The sequence below is a fragment of the Pelophylax lessonae genome (genome assembly GCF_965119305.1).
Source record: "Pelophylax lessonae genome assembly, chromosome: 2".
Lineage (NCBI taxonomy): Eukaryota > Metazoa > Chordata > Amphibia > Anura > Ranidae > Pelophylax > Pelophylax lessonae.
The window spans coordinates 283,931,100-283,954,597 of NC_138769.1; positions in this window are offsets into that span (position 1 = coordinate 283,931,100).

Here is a 23,498-nt window from a genome sequence, read left to right on the forward strand (position 1 = left end):
GGACCATTCGCCGGTTCAGATTCAGCTTACGGCCCTGTGGTCCCGGCCGGGACCCTCCCCATGGCGGCTCAATGCAACTTTACTGTCTGATCCGGGGGTTCTGGAAGAGGTGGAGCGAGACATTAAACTATTTTTCCAGGAAAATGATACGGGGGATACTTCTCCGACCATTACTTGGGCGGCTCACAAGGCCACGATTCGCGGAAAATTAATTCAAATTGCGGCACGTTTGAAGCGCAACCGCGAGAGCACCATAAAATCGCAAGAACAGACCCTGACGGCTTTGCTCCAGGAGCAGAGGACGCATCCCCAGGTGGACCTCAGGGATAAAATAGATGCGGCTAGACTGGCCCTGAACTTGAGCCTCACGACCCAGGCCGAGAAGTGTCTTCGCTGGTCCCGCCATAGATATTACACCATGGGAGACAAGCCGACCACGCTTTTGGCGCGGAAATTGGTCCCTCGTCCCTTTACTTCTGCCCTTCCTGGGTTGCGGTTACGGACTGGGGCGCTATCTCGTAACCCGGAATTGCTCACGTCCGAATTCACGAGGTTCTATACTAAGCTCTATCGAGAGCCGACAGCTTACGATCGGGGGCAGGCAGACGCCTTTTTTGCGGAACTCGATTTGCCGTCGCTATCACAATCTCATGCAACACTTATGGACGAGGCGATCACGACGGCGGAGGTGGCACAGGCCATTAAGGGCTTGCATCCCTCCAAGGCCCCGGGGCCCGATGGTTTTTCGGGCATGTACTATCGCAAGTTCCAGGAAACCCTGACCCCTCACCTATGTGCCCTTTTCAATGCACTTCGGTCGGGTGAACCCCTTCCGCCTCAGGAAAACGTAGCATATATACACGTCCTTCCTAAACCGGGTAAGGATCATAGCATTTGCGATAATTATCGCCCGATTTCCTTAATCAATTCTGACCTAAAAATTTTGGCTAAGGTTATGGCAGCCAGACTTTGCTCTTTCTTGCCTACGTATATACACCCTGACCAGGCCGGGTTTGTCCCGGGTCGTCAGACCTCGGATCAGACCAGGCGGGTTTTGGACATTATCTCGGCGGTTCAGTCGAACTGGGACGGGGGAGGGCCTCGTAGGGGTATGCTTCTTTCGTTGGATATACACAAAGCCTTCGATTCCCTTTCTTGGGATTACCTGTTCGATGTTCTGGCTCGCTTCGGCTTCGGCCCCACCTTTCTCACTTTGCTCCGGACCCTATATAGCACACCTAGGGCGACCCTTAGGCTGAAGGGTTGCTCCTCGGGACCTATCCCCATAAGAAGGGGCACCCGCCAGGGTTGCCCCCTGTCCCCTCTCCTCTTTGTTCTAGCGTTAGAACCACTCGCGATCAAGATCCGGGCCTCGCCTGATGTCCGAGGCTTGGTATGTGGGGGAACAGTGCATAAATGCGTCCTCTTTGCGGACGATCTTTTGGCAGTGGTTTCCTCTCCTCTTACGACCTTGCCCAATCTGTTTGCATTACTAGACTCTTTCTCGGGAATCTCGGGGTTGCGTGTTAATCAGAATAAGTCACAGGCTATGAATCTTTCTCTGGAAGTTGGGACGGTGGTGTCGCTACGAAACTCCTTCAAATTTACCTGGTGCTCAGACTCTCTCCCTTATTTGGGAATTAATCTAACCCCAACCCTGCACACTTTGTACGCTAAAAATTATCCACCCTTGTTTGCCCGGTTGAGGGAGGACATGGGAAGGTGGTCATTACATCCCCCTTCATGGTTTGGTAGACTGCATTCGATCAAAATGAACGTCCTTCCGAGGGTACTATATTTATTTCGTACACTGCCGGTAGCTCAGGACAGATGTGCTTAAGTTTCAGAGCCAAATCCTCTCATTTATCTGGGGGAACAAGAGACCTAGGGTGAATAAGAAGACGCTATATACCCCCAAAACCAGGGGAGGTCTTGGGGTACCGGACCTGATGAAATATTATCACGCAGCCCAAATGGCCCAATTAATACAGTACCACTCCCACCAGTCCCCTACGGCCTGGATGAGCATGGAAGCAAGTTGTATACCGGATGGGGTGGTCTCCCATGTTATGTGGTTGCCACCTAGAGATCGCCCCCCCATTCTATGTCCAGCTTTATCCCACTCTTTAGCCATCTGGGATCGTTTGTCTAGAACACATGCCTTTCGATCCCCCCACACCCCCATGGCCCCCATTCTCAATAATAGCGGGTTCCCCCCGGGTCTCTCCCCCAGGTCCTTTCAATGGTGGACGAATAAGGGTCTCATCCGCATAGCAGATCTATGCGACCATAGAGGTTTCCTTAAACGACAGCAGCTGGTTGACAAATACGCTTTGCCTCGGTCCGAATATTTTAGGTACACTCAGATTGACCACTATGTACGTACACTGTCTCGCCTCTCAGACCTGACCACAATGACGCCTGTAGAGTATTTATGCCGCAACTTTGATAAATTACGGGGCTACATTTCCATGGTTTATAACGTGTTAACTGACTCACCTATAAAACTTCCTTATATGCTCCGTTGGGAAACCGACATCCAGGACACCTTTGAGCTGGCGGACTGGCATGTTATGGCTCAGGAGGCCTCCAGGTCACTGATCAACACCTCCATCGTAGAAGCGAATTATAAAGTGTTGCTCCGCTGGTACATGGTGCCGGCCAGAATAGCAACTTTCGTCCAGGGCGCATCATCTCTGTGCTTTCGGGGTTGCGGCCAGGAGGGTACCATGTTTCACGTTTGGTGGCAGTGCCCCAAAGTGCGGCGTTTTTGGATCAGGGTGTACAATTTTATTTACACCTTGACCCAGGTTAACCTAATCAAATCTCCACAGCAGGCCCTGTTGGGTCAGAAGGTGGGTGCGGCCACGAGAGCGCAGAGGCGGCTTATCACTTTTATCTTTACAGCAGCAAAAATTACCATAGCCAGGTCCTGGAGGTCTCCTGTTATACCATTTGAGCAGTTGAGGCACAAGCTGTCCTGGATTATGCTGAATGAGCGGCTGTCGGCACAATTGGACGACAAGCTGCGCGGATTTGATAAAGTGTGGGAGCCCTGGCTCAGTTATCTGACGGGGCCGGCTTAAGGGAGGTCCAGGGGGCGGGGTGCGGAGTTGGGTCCATTCTTTTTCTCATCTTCCTTTATTCTATCGCTTCTTCTTCCCTTTCTTTTCTCGCGTTTCCTTTTTTCTTTACCTTTCTTCTTTGCCTTTTCAGTACTTTTCGCTTAGCATGGGGCTGCCTTGAAGAGGGCACGTAGCTATGTACCCTAGCACTTTTTACCTACTCAGGGGAATACGCTTTTGTAGCCTATCTCAAAGGCCTCTGTTGGATTTTTATGCGGGGTAAATACTGTGGGTTTACTGTTTGCCTCTGGGCTTGTTACAGTTTGTTGCAGCACGGGCCTAGCCCCTAAATGATGCCAAATGTTGTTGTTCTGAAGTATATGTTAAAATTCTCAATAAAAATTATTGAAAAGAAAATAACTGCATTTGGTCACCAAAGGTCTGAAAAAAACTTTAGTCAAAATGACTATATGTTTGTCTTTTAGCGCGTTAAAAGCCGGTTTTAGACAAGATTTTAGACATTTGGCTCCACTGGCCTGAAAAAATGTTTTGGTCAAAATGACTTTATTTTGGTCTCCAAGTGTCTAAAAAGCCTTTTTTTAGTCAAAATAACTGCATTTAGTCACCAAAGGTATGAAAAAAAATTAAGTCAAAATGAATGTATTTTTGTCTTTTAGAGCTTTAAAAAGCCAGTTTAAGACAAGATTTGTCTAAAACCGGCCATTTGGGCTCCAATGGCCTGAAAATAAATTTTTGGTCAAAATGACTCTATTTTGGTCTCCAAGTGTCTAAAAAGCATTTTATAGTCAAAATAACTGCATTTGGTCACCAAAGGTCTGAAATTGTTTTTTTAGTCTAAATGACTATATTTTTGTCTTTTAGAGCCTTAAAAAGTCGGTTTTAGACAAGATTTTAGACAATTGGCTCCAATGGCCTGAAATTTTTTTTCGGTCAAAATGACTCTATTTTGGTCTTCAAGTGTCTAAAAGCCTTTTTTAGTCAAAATAACTGCATTTGGTCACCAAAGATCTGAAAAACAATTTAGACAAATTGACTCTATTTTTGTCTTTTAGAGCCTTAAAAAGCTGGTTTTAGACAAGATTTTAGACATTTGGGCTCCAATGGCATGAACATTTTTTTTGGTTAAAATGACTCTATTTTGGTCTCCAAGTGTCTAAAAATCTTTTTTTAGTATAAATAACTGCATTTGGTCACCAAAGGTCTGAAAAAAATTAGTCAAAATGAATGTATTTTTGTCTTTTAGTGTCTTAAAACGCCGTTTTTAGACCAGATTTGTCTAAAACCGGCCATTTGGGCTCCAATGGCCTGAAAAAATTTTTTTGGTCAAAATGACTCTATTTTGGTCTCCAAGTGTCTAAAAAGCCTTTTTAGTCAAAATAACTGCATTTGGTAACCAAAGGTCTGAAAAAAAATTTAGTCAAAATGACTATATTTTTGTCTTTTAGAGCCCTAAAAAGACGGTTTTAGACAAGATTTTAGACATTTGGGCTCCAATGGCCTGAAAAAAATTCTTTGGTCAAAATGACTCTTTTCTGGTCTCCAGGTTTTTAAAAAGCTTTTTTTAGCCAAAATAACTGACAAACTTTTTTAGTCAAAAATGACTGTATTTTTGTCTTTTTAGAGCCGGTCTAAAAAGCCGGTTTTAGACACTGCCGGTCTCCAATGGTCTGAAATTTTTTTGTCAAAATGAATGTATTTATCATTCTGTGGCTGAAGGTACATTAGGCATTCACAGGGTACAGAAGTAAGTGTCGGCCTGTATAGGCCCCAAAAATTAGCCCACATGGGTTTAACTAAGAACGTAGTATTCTGTGACTGAAGGTAAGTGTCAGGTAAACATATGTGGGCTAATTTCTGGGGCCTTTTACGGCCGACACTTACTTCTGTATCCTGTGAATGCCTAATGTACCTTTAGCCACAGAATTCTACGTTCATAGCTGTCAGTAAAACCCATGTGGGCTAATTTTTGGGGACTATACAGGCCAACACTTACTTCTGTATCCTGTAAATGCCTAATGTACCTTCAGCCACCAAATACTACATTCTTAACTGTCAGGTAAACCCATGTGAGCTAATTTTTGGGGCCTATACATGCCAACACTTACTTCTGTATACTGTGTGAATGCCTACTGTACCTCTAGCCATCAAATACTACGTTCTTTGCTGTCAGTTAAACCCATGTGAGCTATTTTTTGGGGCCTATACAGGCCGACACAAACTTCTCAAATAGAAAGCCAACGAATAAAGGAAAAGCCAAAAGCCTACAGCACCTGGTATTCCCAGGCTGTAGCGGAATGGACGCTGAGAGTGTGGCTTGTGTTGAAAGAATGACCATAATATTACTGAACAGTGTCCCTGAGGAAATATATAAAGATATATTGCAGATTGCTAGAATATGGCAGCAGTGTTTTATAGACCCCTGCTAGTGGGGTGGGGTTTGTTGTTGTGAATATCGGCATTCCATTGTCCTATTGTTCCTGTCTGCCTTGTAAGCATATTATGGGATGTGTGTTTGTGTGGAATGACTCAAAGAGGGAGAGGGTTTTGGCAGAGTGTAGATCTCTTGTGTTTTCAATAAACAAGGCATTCTGAGTTGACTCCCAGCTTATGTGTCGTCTAGTTCTTGGGAGGGTAGGATTGTATAACACTACCTGGATTGTTGCATGCTGTACCTGCTTAGTTGGATTATTACCTGTTTTCCTGTCTACCAGCGGAGCCAATGTAGATTAAACTACTCCTCTGCTACACAGGCGGTCTCCCATCCAGGTACTAACCAGGCCTGATGCTGCTTACCTTCCGAGATCAAATGAGATCGGGCACGTTGAGGGTGATGTGGCCATAGGCAATCACCACTGCCACCCTCGACCCCTTTGAACTTGGCCATTGCAAGATGGCACCTCAAGAGAAATGAAAAGAAAGCCAACGAATAAAGAAAAAGCAAAAAGCCTTCAGCACCTGGTATTCCCAGGCGGTCTCCCATCCAGGTACTAACCAGGCCCGACCCTGCTTAGCTTCCAAGATCAGACGAGATTGGGCGCGTTCAAGGTGATGTGGCCGTAGGCGACCACCACTGCCACCCTCGACCCCTTTGAACTTGGCCATTGCAAGATGGCACCTCAGGAGAAACAAAAAGAAAGCCAACGAATAAAGGAAAAGCCAGAACCCTACAGCACCTGGTATAACCATGAAGTCCCCCTTCCAGGTACTAACCAGGCCCGAACCTGCTTAGCTTCCAAGATCAGACAAGATAGGGCACGTTTAGGGTAATGTGGCTGTAGGCAATCACCCCTGCCACTCTCGACCCCTTTGAACTTGGCCATGGCAAGATGGCACCTCAGGAGAAACAAAATGAAAGACAACAAATAAAGGAAAAGCCAAAAGCCTACAGAACCTGGTATTCCCAGTCGGTCTCACATCCTACTAACCAGGCCCGACCCAGCTTAGCTTCCGAGATCAGACGAGATCGGGCTCGTTCAGGGTGATGTGGCCGTAGGCGATCACCACCGCCACCCTCGGCCCCTTTGAACTTGGCCATGGCAAAATGGCACCTCAGGAGAAACAAAAAGAAAGCCAACGAATAAAGGAAAAGCCAAAAGCCTACAGCACCTGGTATTTCCAGGCGGTCTCCCATCCAGGTACTAACCAGGCCCGACACTACTTAGCTTTGGAGATCCGACGAGATTGCGCACGTTCAGAGTGATGTGGCCGTAGGCAATCACCGCTGCCACACTCGACCCCTTTGAACTTGGCCATGGCAAGATGGCACCTCAGGAGAAACAAAAAGAAAGCCAAAGAATAAATGAAAATCCAAAAGCCTACAGCACTTGGTAATCCCAGGCGGTCTCCCATTTAGGTACTAACCAGTCCCAACCCTGCTTAGCTTCCGAGATCAGGCACATTCAGGGTGATGTAGCCGTAGGCGATCACCACTGCCACTCTCAACCCCTTTGAACTTGGCCATGGCAAGATGGCTCCTCAGGAGAAACAAAAAGAAAGCCAACAAATAAAGGAAAAGCCAAAAGCTTACAGCACCTGGTATTCCCTGGTGATCTCCTATCCAGGTACTAACCAGGCCCGACCCTGCTTAGCTTCCGAGATCAGACGATATCAGGTGCGTTCAGGGTGATGTGGCCATTGGCGATCACCACTACCACCCTCGACCCCTTTGAACTTGGCCATGGCAAAATGGCATCTCGGGAGAAACAAAAAGAAAGCCAACGAATAAAGGAAAAGGCAAAAGCCTACAGCACCTGGTATTCCCAGGCAGTCCCCCCTCCAGGTACTAACCAGGCCCAATCCTGTTTAGCTTCCAAGATCAGACCAGATTGAGCGCATTAAAGGTGATGTGGCCTTAGGCGATCACCACTGCCACCCTCAACCGTTTTGAATTTGGCCATGCCAAGATGGCACCTCAGGAGAAACAAAGAGAAAGCCAATGAATAAAGGAAAAGCCTAAAGCCTACAGCACCTGGTATTCCCAGGCTGTAGCGGAATGAACACAGTGTGGCTTGTGTTGAAAGAATGGCCATAATATTACTGAACAGTGTCCCTGAGGAAATATATAAAGATATATTGCAGATTGCTAGAATATGGCAGCAGTGTTTCATGGACACCTGCTAGTGGGGTGGGGTTTGTTTTTGTGAATAACTGCATTCCATTGTCCTATTGTTCCTGTCTGCCTTGTAAGCATATTTTGGGCGGTGTATTTGTGTGGAATCACTCGAAGAGGGAGGGGGTTTTGGAGAAGTGTAGATCTCTTGTGTTTTCAATAAACAATGCATTCTGAGTTGACTCCCAGCCTATGTGTCATCTAGTTCTTGGGAGGGAAGGATTGGATAACGGTACATTAGGCATTCACAGGGTACAGAAGTAAGTTTCGGCCTGTATAGGCCCCAAAAATTAGCCCAAATGGGTTTACCTGACAGCTAAGAATGTAGTATTCTGTGACTGAAGGTACATTAGGCATTCACAGGATAAAGAAGTAAGTGTCGGCCATAAAAGGCCCCAAAAATTAGCCCACATCAGTTTACCTGACAACTAAGAACGTAGTATTTGGTGGCTTGAGGTACATTAGGCATTCACACAGTATACAGAAGTGTCGGACTGTATAGGCCCCAAAAATTAGCTTACATGGGTTTAACTGACAGCAAGGAACATAGTGTATTTAAAGGCTGGTGGTACATTAGGCATTCACAGTAGACAGAAGTAAGTGTCGGCCTTTATAGGCCCCAAACATTAGCTCACATGGGTTTAATTGACAGCAGAGAACGTAGTATTTGATGGCTGGAGGTACATTAGGCTTTCACAGGATACAGAAGTAAGTGTCAGCCTGTATAGGCCCCAAAACTTAGCTCACATGGGTTTAACTGACAGCAAAGAACATAGTGTATTTGATGGCTAGAGGTAAATTAGGCATTCACACAGGAGAAACAAAAAGAAAGCCAATGAATAACTTGAGGTGCCATCTTGCCATGGCCAAGTTCAAAGGGGGTCGAGGGTGGCAGTGGTGATCGCCTATGGCCTCATCACCTTGAACGCACCCGATCTTGTCTAATCTTGGAAGCTAAGCAGGATCGAGCCTGGTTAGTACCTGGATGGGAGACCGCCTGGGAATACCAGGTGCTGTAGGCTTTTCCTTTATTCGTTTGGCTTTCTTTTTGTTTCTCCCGAGGTGCCATATTGCCATGGCCAAGTTCAAAGGGGTCGAGGTTGGCATTTGTGATCGCCTACGGCCACATCACCCTGAAAGCGCCCGATCTCATCTGATCTCAGAAGCTAAGCAGGGTCAGGCCTGGTTAGTAGCTGGATGGGAGACTGCCTGGAAATACCAGGTGCTGTAGGCTTTTGGCTTTTCCTTGATTTGTTTGCTTTCTTTTTGTTTCTCCTGAGGTGCCATCTTGCCATGGCCAAGTTCAAAGGGGTCGAGGGTGGCAGTGGTCATCGCCTATGGCCACATCACCCTGAACACGCCCAAGCTCGTCTGATCTCAGAAGCTAAGCAAGGTCGTGCCTGGTTAGAACCTGGATGGGAAACCGCCTGGGAATACCAGGTGCTGTAGGCTTTTGGCTTTTCCTTTATTCGTTGGCTTTCTTTTTGTTTCTCCTGAGGTGCCATCTTGCCATGGCAAAGTTCAAAGGGGTCGAGGGTGGCAGTGGTGATTGCCTACGGCCACATCACCCTGAACGTGCCCTATCTTGTCTGATCTTGGAAGCTAAGCAGGGTCGGGCCTGGTTAGTACCTGGATGGGAGACCGCCTGGGAATACCAGGTGCTGTAAGGCTTTTGGCTTTTCCTTTTTTTTTTTAAATTCTGTAATATAACACGTGAGTATCAACAACAGAAAAGGTACAATTAAATACAGACATTATGCAAATTAGGGCAGGGCGGTCCAGAGTCAAAAGAGCATGGAAACTGATGGGGAATGTGAGAGTGGGGGAGAGTTCTTGGGCGAGTCCTGGAACGTAAATGTATATTGATCCATAGAGGGGTCGGATTTGGAGAAGGAGTACTTGACGTAATTGTCCCATTTCTGTAGAAATGATTTCCGTGAGGATGGGGCTGAAAAATCCGTGTTGAGGCGGTCAATGGAAAGAAGTGTGGAAAGCTCTTATCTGACCTGGGAAACTAAGGGGGGAGTTGTGGAGATCCAATTAGTTAGGATTCTCCTTCTGGCCACCAGTAAACAGGTCAGGATCCACAGACGATGTGGCGAGGCAGGGGTGCTAGACCACTTTTGGAGGCGTTTGTCCCATTAACCGAACAGGAGCAATATAGGGTCTTTGGGTATGTGCCACTTCGTCACTTCCCTGATGAAGGTCAGTACCTGGTCCCAGAATGTCGTGATATAGGGACAGGACCAGAACTTGTGGCAAAGAGAAGGTATGTTCCGCGGAACATAACGGACAATTATGAGCATCCTGAATTGTTTTGTTTAGAGGTACATTAGGTATTCACACAGTATACAGAAGTAAGTGTCAGCATGTATAGGCCCCAAAAATTAGCTCACATGGGTTTACCTGACAGCTAAGTATGTAGTATTTGGAGGCTGAAGGTACATTAGGCATTCACAGGATACAGAAGTAAGTGTCGGCCTGTATAGTCCCCAAAAATTAGCCCACATGGGTTTAACTGACAGCTAAGAACGTAGTATTCTGTGGCTCAAGGTACATTAGGCATTCACAGTATACAGAAGTAAGTGTTGGCCTTTATAGACCCCAAAAATTAGCTCACATAGGTTTAACCACTTTACAACCGGAGGATTTTGCTGTCTTCCGTCCAGGCCACTTTTTGCGATTCGGCGCTGTGCGACTTCAACTGACAATTGCGCGGTCGTGCGACGCCGTACCCAAACGAAATTTACGTCCTTTTTTTCCCATAAACAGAGCTTTCTTTTGGTGGTATTTGATCACCTGTGCGATTTTTACTTTTTGCGCTATAAACAAAAAAAGAGTGTTTATTTTGAAAAAATAACAATATTTTTCACATTTTTTTATATGAAATTCCCCCCAAAAAAGATGTAAAAACCAATTTTTTTAAAAGTTTTTGGCCAATTTGTTTTATGCTACATATGTTTGGTAAAAAAAATCGCAATAAGCGTATTTTGATTGGTTTGCGCAAAAGTTATTGCGTTTACTAACAAAGGGAAAGATTTCTGTCATTTTTGGTGTTTTTTTTTTTAACGCGTAATGGCGGCGATCTGCGATTTTTTTTGCGGGACTGCGACATTGCGGCGGACAGACCGGACCCCTGACTGACATTTTTGACACTTTTGGGGGTACCAGTGACATTACTGCAGTAATCAGTGCTATATATATGCACTGTTACTGTAAAAATGACACTGGCAGGGAAGGGGTTAATTTTATTGGAGAGGGAGGGGTTAATGTATGCCTGGTGCTTACTGACGTGTAGGGGGGGAGGTGACTATGTGATTCATGGACAGATCGGATGTCCAGCTATGCTGAACAGTCCGATCTGTCACTCCCTGTCACTATGGAGATCCGCCCGCTGTGTTTACACACAGCGGGCGGATCTCCAGACTCGATCCCCGACGATCGGGTAAGAGCAGCGGCGATCGCCGCTGCTCCTCCCCTGGCCCGACTCCCGCTGTGAATGAAAACAGCGGGAGCGAGCCTCCGGCGGCGCGCAAGCGCCGCCCAGAAGGGGAGGAGTCCAGTCACGTTAATACTACGTGACTGGACGGGAACGAGCCACTCTGCCGCAGTACTATTACCGTGAGCGGTAGTAGAGTGGTTAACTGACAGCAAGGAACGTAGTATTTAAAGGATGGAAGTACATTAGGCATTCACAGGATATAGAAGTAAGTGACGGCCTGTATAGGCCCCAAAAATTAGCTCACATGGGTTTAACTGACACCAAAGAACATAGTGTATTTGATGGCTGGAGGTACATCAGGCATTGACAGTATACAGAAGTAAGTGTCGGCCTGTTTAGGCCCCAAAAATTAGCTCACATAGGTTTAACTGACAGCAAAGAACGTATTATTGGATGGCTAGAGGTACATCAGGCATTCACACAGTATACAGAAGTAAGTGTCGGCCTGTATAGGCCCCAAAAATTAGCTCCCATGGGTTTACCTGACTGCTAAGAACGTAGTATTCTGTGGCTAAAGGTACATTAGGCATTCACAGGATGCAGAAGTAAGTAGAAAATGTTAGGTGCCGACCCTAAATGCCAGTAAGCCAAGAAAGGTCCTGCCACATCCCTAAGGACATATGAGAAAAAAGTGTATCAAGTGGTATTGGTGTTCCAATACACCAGACCCTAAATGAGCCCCACAGGGAACTGTGTATTCTGAGGAAACACCCAACCTGGGACTTTGTAGGCAGGAGTTACTTGGCATGAATAGATAAATAAAAGACCAATTTAAAATATAATGATTTTATTAATACATGTGTACAAAATTGTTAAAAAAGACACAGATGCAAAGGCATCAAAAGACAGTCAATATAGAAAATATGTAATACATAAAATTATGAACCATATCCTAGAGTAGTGGGGTCACCTAGGTCCAACATGTTTCGCCGACTCTGCAGACTCTGACTTAAAAAGGCTTTTTAGAGACCAAAATAAAGTCATTTTGACCAAAAACTTTTTTCAGGCCATTGGAGCCCAAATGTCTAAAATCTTGTCTAAAACCGGCTTTTTAAGGCTCTAAAAGACAAAAATACAGTCATTTTGCCAAAAAAAATTTCAGACCTTTGGTGACCAAATGCCGTTATTTTGACTAACAAAAGGTTTTTAGACACTTGGAGACCAAAATAGAGTAATTTTGACCAAAACATTTTTTTCAGGCCATTGGAGCCAAATGTCTAAAATCTTGTCTAAAACCGGCTTTTTAAGGCTCTAAAAGACAAAAATATAGTCATTTTGACTAAATTTTTTTTCTGACCTTTGTTGACCAAATGCAGTTATTTTGACTAAAAAAGGATTTTAAGACACTTGGAGACCAAAATAGAGTAATTTTGACCGAAAATATCTTTTCAGGCCATTGGAGCCCAAATGGCTAGTTTTAGACAAATCTTATCTAAACCTGGCTTTTTAAGGCTCTAAAAGACAAAAATACAGTAATTTTGACTAAAAAAATGTTCAGACCTTTGGTGACCAAATGCCGTTATTTTGACTAAAAAGGATTTTTAGACACTTGGAGACCAAAATAGTCATTTTGACCAAAAAAATTTCAGGCCATTGAAGAGCAAAATGCAGTTATCTTGTCTAAAACTGGCTTTTTAAGACTCTAAAAGACAAAAATACAGTCATTTTGACTAAAAAAGTTTTTCAGACCTTTGGTGACCAAATGCAGTTATTTTGACTAAAAAAGGCTTTTTAGACACTTGGAGACCAAAATAGTTATTTTAACCCAAAAAAATTTTCAGGCCATTGGAGCCAAATGTCTAAAATCTTGTCTAAAACCGGCTTTTTAAGGCTCTAAAAGACAAAAATTGACAGCTAAGAACGTAGTATTCTGTGGCTGAAGGTACATTAGGCATTTACAGGATAAAGAAGTAAGTGTCGGCCATAAAAGGCCCCAAAAATTAGCCCAAATGGGTTTACCTGACAGCTAAGAACGTAGTATTCTGTGGCTGAAGGTACATTAGGCATTAACAGGATAAAGAAGTAAGTGTCGGCCATAAAAGGCCCCAAAAATTAGCCCACATCAGTTTACCTGACAACTAAGAACGTAGTATTTGGTGGCTGGAGGTACATTAGGCATTCACACAGTATACAGAAGTAAGTTAAGGTGCTCCTAAGGACACTCCAAACACCGATATCCCTGTGCAGGAAGTACCACCACCAAAGGTAAAGGTTGGCCTCTTACCACAATGATTTGACCCCCATGACAGAGATCAAAAACAGCATATTTCAACCTCCACTGGCAAATCCTGCACTGGCTCACTCTCTGATCACATCCACTTCCTCACAGATAGTTATAACATGTAAAGAGGGAAACAACTGCCATAGTGTAGTACCATTAAACAACTATATTGGACGCAATTCTCAAAGTGGCAACTCACATTTGGCTGTAGTTTGTATGGCGTGTTTAAATCAGGGTGTCCTCGAGGCTCGATTCCTGCCGAAAAAATGGCCGCCGCGTCCCCTCCGTGGTCTCAGTGTGACGCACCGCAGGCTCCTCCTACGCGTTTCATCAGAGACTGACGTCGTCAGGGGGTGTGGCCTGCAGTGAACGTCCACAATTTATGCGCTGACGGAGACGGATAGGCGGGGCAATAGACAGGTCCTGGATCCCGGAAGAAAGACACTTCCACCACAACCGGCATTTCACAAGAAGAGACATCCGGACTTAGAATGCGGTTCACGTGCGTACCAACGTCCGGAACCAAACATTAACCGGATGTCACATTAAGAGTCAATCAAGACCAATATTAGCACTCATACAATATTCAGTGCAAAATAAATCTTATGCAGATGGATACAGCATATGTAAGCCCAATTGAGCTAAACACACAAGTATCCATTAGCTTTGCATGATTAGATGGTCACAATGGACCACAGTGGAAACCGGCCCCATCTCTCAGCAGAAATAAAAAAATCGGGAGACTCCGACCACACCGCCAAATACAACACTAATACATAAAAGATATATTAGCAATATTACCAATCATAAATCTAAAATACATGATCTTAAATAAAAACATATTAAAAAGGCCTCTCAAAAAGAAAATCCAGATAAAAACACATGAACTCATTTGTTATAGGCAACTAGTATACAGGCAATCTACCTTCAAACTATGAATTATGAATTATTGATGAAGGAATTGATGTCCCAATCAATATTGAGCCCGTGAGGGGCATAGGATTTGAGGCGGTAAATCCAACTGGTCTCCAACTGGGAGACCCCTCTCGTCAGATTGCTACCCCTCCAATTACCCGGGAATTTATCAATCCCCATAAAAATAGTGCCACTAGGATCTTTATTATGGCAGAGAGCATAGTACCTCGACACGCTATGTTTAGAGAAAGCTTTTATAATATTAGCCACATGCTCGTTTAACCGTATATGCAGCTGGCGTATCGTGCGGTCCACGTATTCCAAACCACATGGGCAACGCAAAACATACAGGACATAGCGTGTAGAGCATGTAATGAATGGGCCAGGAGAAACAAAAAGAAAGCCAACGAATAAAGGAAAAGCTAAAAGGCTACAGCACCTGGTATTCCCAGGTGGTCTCCCATCCAGGTACTAACCAGGCCCGGCCCTGCTTTGCTTCCGAGATCAGGCGCATTCAGGGTGAGACAAAAATACAGTCATTTTGACCCCAAAAAAATTTTCAGACCATTGGAGACAAAATACAGTAATCTTGTCTAAAACCGGCTTTTTAAAACTCTAAAAGACAAAAATAAAGTAATTTTGACTAAAATAATTTTTTCAGACTTTTGGTGACCAAATGCAGTTATTTTGACTAAAAAAGGCTTTTAAGACACTTGGAGACCAAAATAGAGTCATTTTGACCAATAACATTTTCAGGGCATTGGAGAGCAAAATGCAGCGATCTTCACTAAAACCGGCTTTTTAAGACTCTAAAATACAAAAATTCAGTCATTTTGAATAAAAAAATGTTTCATTCACAGGATACAGAAGTAAGTGTCGGCCGTAAAAGGCCCCAAAAATTAGCCCACATGGGTTTACCTGACAGCTAAGAACGTAGTATTTGGTGGCTGAAGGTATATTAGGCATTCACAGGATACAGAAGTAAGTGTCGGCCTGTATAACCTCAAAAATTAGCCCACATGGGTTTAATTGACAGCTAAGAACGTAGTATTCTTTGGCTGAATGTACATTAGGCATTCACTGGATACAGAAGTAAGTGTCGGCCATAAAAGGCCCCAAAAAATAGCCCACATGGGTTTACATGATAGCTAAGAATGTAGTATTCTGTGGCTGAAGGTACATTAGGCATTTACAGGATAAAGAAGTAAGTGTCGGCCATAAAAGGCCCCACAAAATTAGCCCAAATGGGTTTACCTGAAAGCTAAGAATGTAGTATTCTGTGGCTGAAGGTACATTAGGCATTCACAGGGTACAGAAGTAAGTGTCGGCCTGTATAGGCCCCAAAAATGAGCCCAAATGGGTTTACCTGACAGCTAAGAATGTAGTATTCTGTGGCGGAAGGTACCTTAGGCATTCACAGGATAAAGAAGTAAGTGTCGGCCATAAAAGGCCCCAAAAATTAGCCCACATCAGTTTACCTGACAACTAAGAACGTAGTATTTGGTGGCTTGAGGTACATTAGGCATTCACACAGTATACAGAAGTAAGTGTCGGACTGTATAGGCCCCAAACATTAGCTCACATGGGTTTAACTGACAGCACAGAACGTAGTATTTGATGGCTGGAGGTACATTAGGCTTTCAAAGGATACAGAAGTAAGTGTCAGCCTGTATAGGCCCCAAAACCTAGCTCACATGGGTTTAACTGACAGCAAATAACATAGTGTATTTGATGGCTGAAGGTACATTAGGCATTCACAGTATACAGAAGCAAGTGTCGGACTGTATAGGCCCCAAAAATTAGCTCACATGGGTTTAACTGACAGCAAAGAACGTAGTGTATTTGATGGCTGGAGGTACATTAGGCATTCACAGTAGACTGAAGTAAGTGTCGGCCTGTATAGGCCCCAAACATTAGCTCACATGGGTTTAACTGACAGCACAGAACGTAGTATTTGATGGCTAGAGGTAAATTAGGCATTCACACAGGAGAAACAAAAAGAAAGCCAACGAATAACCTGAGGTGCCATCTTGCCATGGCCAAGTTCAAAGGGGTCGAGGGTGGTAGTGGTGCTCGGCTACGGCCACATCACCCTGAACGCACCCAATCTCGTCTGATCTCAGAAGCTAAGCAGGGTCGGGCCTGCTTAGTACCTGGATGGGAGACCGACTGGGAATACCAGGTGCTTTAGGCTTTTGGCTTTTCCTTTATTCGTTGGCTTTCTTTTTGTTTCTCCTGAGGTGCCATCTTGCCATGGCCAAGTTCAAAGGGGTCGAGGGTGGAAGTAGTGATCGCCTACAGCCACATCACCCTGAACACGCCCAATCTGGTCTGATCTCGGAAGCTAAGCAGGGTCGGGCCTGGTTAGTACCTGGATGGGAGACCGCCTGTGTAGCGGAGGAGTAGTTTAATCTACATGGGCTCTGCTGGTAGATAGGAAAACAGGTAATAATCCAACTAGGCAGGTACAGCATGCAACAATCCAGGTAGCGTTATACAATCCTTCCCTCCCACTAGATACCAGGTGCTGTAGGCTTTTCCTTTTTTCGTTGGCTTTCTTTTTGTTTCTCCTGAAGTGACATCTTGCTATGGCCAAGTTCAAAGGGGTCGAGGATGGCAATGGTGATCACCTATGGCTACATCACCCTGAACACACCCCATCTCGTCTGATCTTGGAAGCTAAGCAGGGTCAGGCCTGTTTAGTACCTGGATGGGAGACCGCCTGGGAATACCAGGTGCTGTAGACTTTTGGCTTTTGCTTTATTCGTTGGCTTTCTTTTTGTTTCTCCTGAGGTGCCATCTTGCCATGGCCAAGTTCAAAGGGGTCAATGGTGGCAGTGGTTATTGCCTATGGCCACATCACCCTTAACGCGCCCGATCTCGTCTGATCTCGGAAGCTAAGCAGGGTCAGGCCTGTAACCAGGATGGGAGACTGCCTGGGAATACCAAGTGCTGTAGACTTTTGGCTTTTGCTTTATTCGTTGGCTTTCTTTCTGTTTCTCCTGAGGTGCCATCTTGCCATGGCCAAGTTCAAAGGGGTCAATGGTGGCAGTGGTTATTGCCTATGGCCTCATCACCCTGAACGCACCTGATTTCGTCTGATCTCAGAAGCTAAGAAGGGTCAGGCCTGGTTAGTACCTGGATGGGAGACCACCTGGGAATACCAGGTGCTGTAAGCTTTTGGCTTTTCCTTTATTCGTTGGCTTTATTTTTGTTTCTCCTAAGGAACCATCTTGCCATGACCAAGTTCAAAGGGGTCGAGGGTGGCAGTGGTGATCGCCTACGGCCACATCAACCTGAACGCGCCTCATCTTGGAAGCTAAGTAGCGTCAGGCCTGGTTACTACCTGGATGGGAGACTGATTGTGTAGCGGAGTAGTAGTTTAATCTACATTGGCTCCGCTGGTAGACAGGAAAACAGGTAATAATCCAACTAAGCAGGTACAGCATGCAACAATCCAGGTAGTGTTATACAATCCTTCCCTCCCAAGAACTGGGAGTCAACTCAGAATGCCTTTTTTTTTGAAAACACAAGAGATCTACACTCTGCCAAAACCCTCTCCCTCTTTGAGTCATTCCACACAAACACACATCCCATAATATGCTTACAAGGCAGACAGGAACAATAGGACAATGGAATGCCGGTATTCACAATAACAAACCCCACCCCACTAGCAGGGGTCTATGAAACACTGCTGCCATATTCTAGCAATCTGCAATATATCTTTATATATTTCCTCAGGGACACTGTTCAGTAATATTATGGTCATTCTTTCAACACAAGCCAGACTCTCAGTGTCCATTCCGCTACAGCCTGAGAATACCAGGTGCTGTAGGCTTTTGGCTTTTCCTTTATTCGTTGGCTTTCTTTTTGAGAAGTTTGTGTCGGCCTGTATAGGCCCCAAAAAATAGCTCACATGGGTTTAACTGACAGCAAAGAACGTAATATTTGATGGCAAGAGGTACATTAGGCATTCACAGGATACAGAAGTAAGCGTCGGACTGTTTAGGCCCCAAAAATTAGCTCACATGGGTTTAACTGACAGCAAAGAATGTAGTATTGGATGGCTAGAGGTACAGCAGGCAGAGTCATTTTGACCAAAAAATGTTTTTCAGGCCATTGGAGCCAAATGTCTAAAATCTTGTCTAAAACCAGCTTTTTAATGCTCTAAAAGACAAAAATATAGTTATTTGGACTAAAAAAATTTCAGACCTTTGGTGACCAAATGCAGTTATTTTGACTACAAAAGGAGACCAAAATAGAGTCATTTTGACCAAAATTTTTTTTCAGGCCAAAATTTTTTTTCAGGCCATTTTTTTTCCAGACCATTTTGACCAAAAAAATTTTTCAGGCGATTGGAGCCCAAATAGCCAGTTTTAGACAAATCTCTAAGGCTCTAAAAGACAAAAATACATTCATTTTGACTAAATTTATTTTTCAGACCTTTGGTGACCAAATGCAGTTATTTATACTAAAAAGGGCTCTTTTGACACTTGGAGACCAAAATAGAGTCATTTTGACCAAAAAGATTTTCAGGCCATTGGAGCCAAAATGTCTAAAATCTTGTCTAAAACCGGCTTTTTAAAGCACTAAAAGACAAAAATACAGTCAATTTGAATACATTTTTTTCCAGACCTTTGGTGACCAAATGCATTTTGACTAGAAAAAGGCTTTTTAAACACTTGGAGACCAAAATAGAGTCATTTTGACCAAAAAATTTTTTTTCAGGCTATTGGAGCTCTATTTTGGTCTCCAAGTGTCTAAAAAGCCTTTTAGAGTCTATAACTGCATTTAGTCACCAAAAGTCTGAAATTTTTTTTTGTCAAAATGAATGTATTTTTGTCTTTTAGAGCCTTGAAAAGCCGGTTTTAGACATGATTTGTCTAAAACCGGCCATTTGGCTCCAATGACCTGAAAAATTATTTTTGGTCAATATGACTCTATTTATGTCTCCAAGTGTCTAAAAGGCCTTTTTTTTAGTCAAAATAACTGCATTTGTTCACCAAAGGTCTGAAAAAAAACTTTAGTCAAAATGACTATTTGTTTGTCTTTTAGAGCGTTAAAAAGCCGGTTTAAGACAAGATTTGTCTAAAACCGGCCATTTGGGCTCCAATGGCCTGAAAAGAAATTTTCAGTCAAAATGACTCTATTTTGGTCTCCAAGTGTCTAAAAAGCATTTTATAGTCAAAATAACTGCATTTGGTCACCAAAGGTCTGAAATTGTTTTTTTAGTCTAAATGACTATATTTTTGTCTTTTAGAGCCTTAAAAAGCCGGTTTTAGACAAGATTTTAGACATTTGAATCCAATGGCCTGAAAAAAAGTTTTTTGGTCAAAATTACTCTATTTTGGTCTCCAAGTGTCTAAAAAGCCTTTTTCTAGTCAAATAACTGCATTTGGTCACCAAAGGCCTGAAAAAAAAAGTATTCAAATTGACTGTATTTTTGTCTTTTAGTGCCTTAAAAAGTCGGTTTTAGACAAGATTTGTCTAAAACCGGCCATTTGGGCTCCAATGGCCTGAAAAAATGTTTTCAGTCAAAATGACTCTATTTTGGTCTCCAAGTGTCTAAAAGGCCTTTTTTTTAGTCAAAATAACTGCATTTGTTCACCAAAGGTCTGAAAAAAAACTTTAGTCAAAATGACTATATGTTTGTCTTTTAGAGCTTTAAAAAGCCGGTTTAAGACAAGATTTGTCTCAAACCGGCCATTTGGGCTCCAATGGCCTGAAAAGAAATTTTCGGTCAAAATGACTCTATTTTGGTCTCCAAGTGTCTAAAAAGCAATTTATAGTCAAAATAACTGCATTTGGTCACCAAAGGTCTGAAATTGTTTTTTTAGTCTAAATGACTATATTTTTGTCTTTTAGAGCCTTAAAAAGCCGGTTTTAGACAAGATTTTAGACATTTGAATCCAATGGCCTGAAAAAAAGTTTTTTGGTCAAAATGACTCTATTTTGGTCTCCAAGTGTCTAAAAAGCCTTTTTCTAGTCAAATAACTGCATTTGGTCACCAAAGGTCTGAAAAAAAAAGTATTCAAATTGACTGTATTTTTGTCTTTTAGTGCCTTAAAAAGTCGGTTTTAGACAAGATTTTAGACATTTGGCTCCAATGGCCTGAAAAAAATTCTTTGGTCAAAATTACTCTTTTTTGGTCTCCAGGTGTCTAAAAAGCTTTTCTTAGCCAAAATTACTGCATTTGGTCACCAAAGGTCTGACAAACTTTTTAGTCAAAAATGACTGTATTTTTGTCTTTTAGAGTCTTAAAAAGCTGGTTTTAGACACTGCACTTGGTCTCCAATGGACTGAAATTTTTTTGTCAAAATGAATGTATTTAGCATTCTGTGGCTGAAGGTACATTAGGCATTCACAGGATACAGAAGTAAGTGTCGGCCATAAAAGTCCCCAAAAATTAGCCTGACAGCTAAGAACGTAGTATTTGGTGGCTGAAGGTACATTAGGCATTCACAGGCTACAGAAGTAAGTGTCGGCCTGTATAGGCCCCACTTACTTCTGTCGGGGGTGGTTTTTTAGAGATATAAAAACTAAGATGGATTTGTTGCCATCATCCCTGTGATAATTCGAAAAAGAAGTTTGGTTCCTCAGGCCAAAAAAGAGAAAGTGGGATTTTATAGGCAAGGTTAATTTTTTATTCATTTTATTAAGAAAGGATTACATATAAAAGTAAAAAAACAACAAAAGAATAACATTGGTTGCATGGGTAATGGGTATTACACAATAGACAATTTATGAACCATTTTACTTATTAAATGGTGATTCCTGGTTGTAGAACTAGGGTTCCGACGCGTTTCGGCATATATTGCCTTTGTCAAGGAAAAAACATCACCATTTTCTATAAAGTGAAAAAGTGAAAAATACAAAAAATTAGTGACTTGTTGTGAGAAATATATCAAAACAAACAAATAAACATCGTCTTTTCTTTTTGTGTACCTAGACTTCAGGAACATCTGTGCCCATGGGGAAGTGGGGGGAAGAGAGGTTCAGGTCCTGTGCCCCCCAGGCTTGTTACTGGATCCTTGGGCCTATTGGTCTGAAGAAGGGGGAAGGTTGGTTTTATGCAGGCATGTGTTGTTTAGTGCCATGTTTAAGCTAATAAAATTGGGTTTCCAAAATTACCTCAAATATACGAATAATGCCTCTTAGGGATGAATAGGGTCCTGGGGTATGTAGCAAACCCCAAGCTTCTATGTGTAACCACAAATACTCCTGGTTTCCCTAGGAGAGTGGATAAAATTTCAGTATATAAGGTTGGCGTGTACAGAAAAGAGGCCTGGAAATACGGTAGGTATGAAGCAACACTTACGTTTAGAGAAAGGGATAAAAGACACTGGTGTCCTCCGATTGGTCCCAAAGGTGTAAGCATATAATCCTATGTGAAAAATAATAATTTGCAATAAGGGAAGGGAAAAAGGGGATTTCCGAAATAATGATGTAATAAATAGTTGGTATGATCAGTGTGTTGGCTTACTGGAAGTTTTAAAGGAGAGGTCCTTGGATTTGACAGATTCCGAGATCAGTAGGGGGAACTGACCCTCTTACCGAGGATGCAGGGTCACTGAATCTCTGTCTGGCAGAAAGAATACATCATTTTAATATAATATAGGTAGTATTTGGGATTGGCCAGCAGGTGGCGCTGTGCCACAATTTGGCAACTTACTTTGTAAATGCTTGTCCTCTGCCACAGATGTATGAAACTCTGTCTGACAGGAGGAGAGAAAAATAACTAGTTTTAGTATGTAAAAAAAAAAAAAAAAATAAATAAAAAATGTGTTAGAAATGGCCAACAGGTGGCGCTGTAGCGTGGCTTACTTGGTATCCTGAGGGAGCAGTAGGAGGCTGAAGAGTCTAGGCAGGTGCAGACCGCTGGCTTCGGACGTTCACTCCTCGCTGGTTGGAGCGGAGTGAAGTCCTGTGGATCCCCGGCCGTCTTTATATGTAAGTCGCGCATGCGCAATGAAGTGCCGGGCGATGCCGATGTTAGGTCATTGACTGCGGCCGCACGTACTGTGTGCGTGCCACAGGCTGCGCGCGCAGCCTGTCAGTGAGATGACGCGGTAGATACATATTCAGATGCCGCCGACACGGGGGTTGGAGCCAAACTGTCCCAGCGTGTGCTGGGTGGATGCGAAAGCATCAGATCTTGCTTTGACTCCCAGAATGTGCCCCCCCTGGAGGGAACCAGGGGGGGCTTGCCGTGCCGGGTACAAGGGGCTGGATGGGCAGTAAGGACCCGATCTTCCTCCCACAAACATGGGTCTAAGAATCACCGAAGATCTAGGACACAATAACATTTGAACATGTCTACATGTATTTAAAAATCATTAAATTCTTTATTATAAGGTCAACAAAGCAATTTAGGCAAGAATAAAGGAGAATCCTCCTGGATAGTAAGGAGCAATCATGCACTGAGAGGCAATGGGGGAAAAAAATAGGTTCGGGGCAGCATGGGGATGGATTTGACCCAAAAGAAAGGAATGGGTTATGGTTCCCCGCAATGTGTGAAATGCGGGAAAAATAAATGAAAAATAAAGGATAAAAATAGAAAAATAATATAGAATAAAATAAAATGAAAATAAAATAAAATAAAAAACATGAAAAATAATAATATAAAAATAAAAAATGATAAAGATAAAAATAGAAATAAAAATATATGGAACAATGAAGGTTTTTAGTCGGTTTTTCCTGATGAGAAGCCTTCCAGGAATGCCCGGTAGCTCTCATTCTCATTTAATCCTGGGAAGGAGGTGGCATGCAAACGTTGGATCCACCGCATTTCTCGTTGTAATAGGATTTTGTTCCAATCTCCCCCACGAGGGGGGATGTGGACTCTATCTAGTGCAAAAAAAGAGATTTTGGGCATTTTATTGCCATGTGTTTGGGTCATATGTCTTCCAAGAGGGAGATGGAAATTACCCATAGACATGGTTTCAACATGCTTGTTGACTCGACGGCCAAACTCTTGCCGTGTTTTGCCTATATAAAAGGCTCCACACTGGCAGTTCATCATGTATACCACTCCTTTGGTACGACAATTAGCGAAGTGCCTCGGCTCAAAAATGTCCCCATTGGGGAGAATTTTTGAGACGCTTCTGGGTATTACTTTGCACTGCATGCAGCTTCCACAAGGGAAGGTGCCTTTCTGTTTGCAGG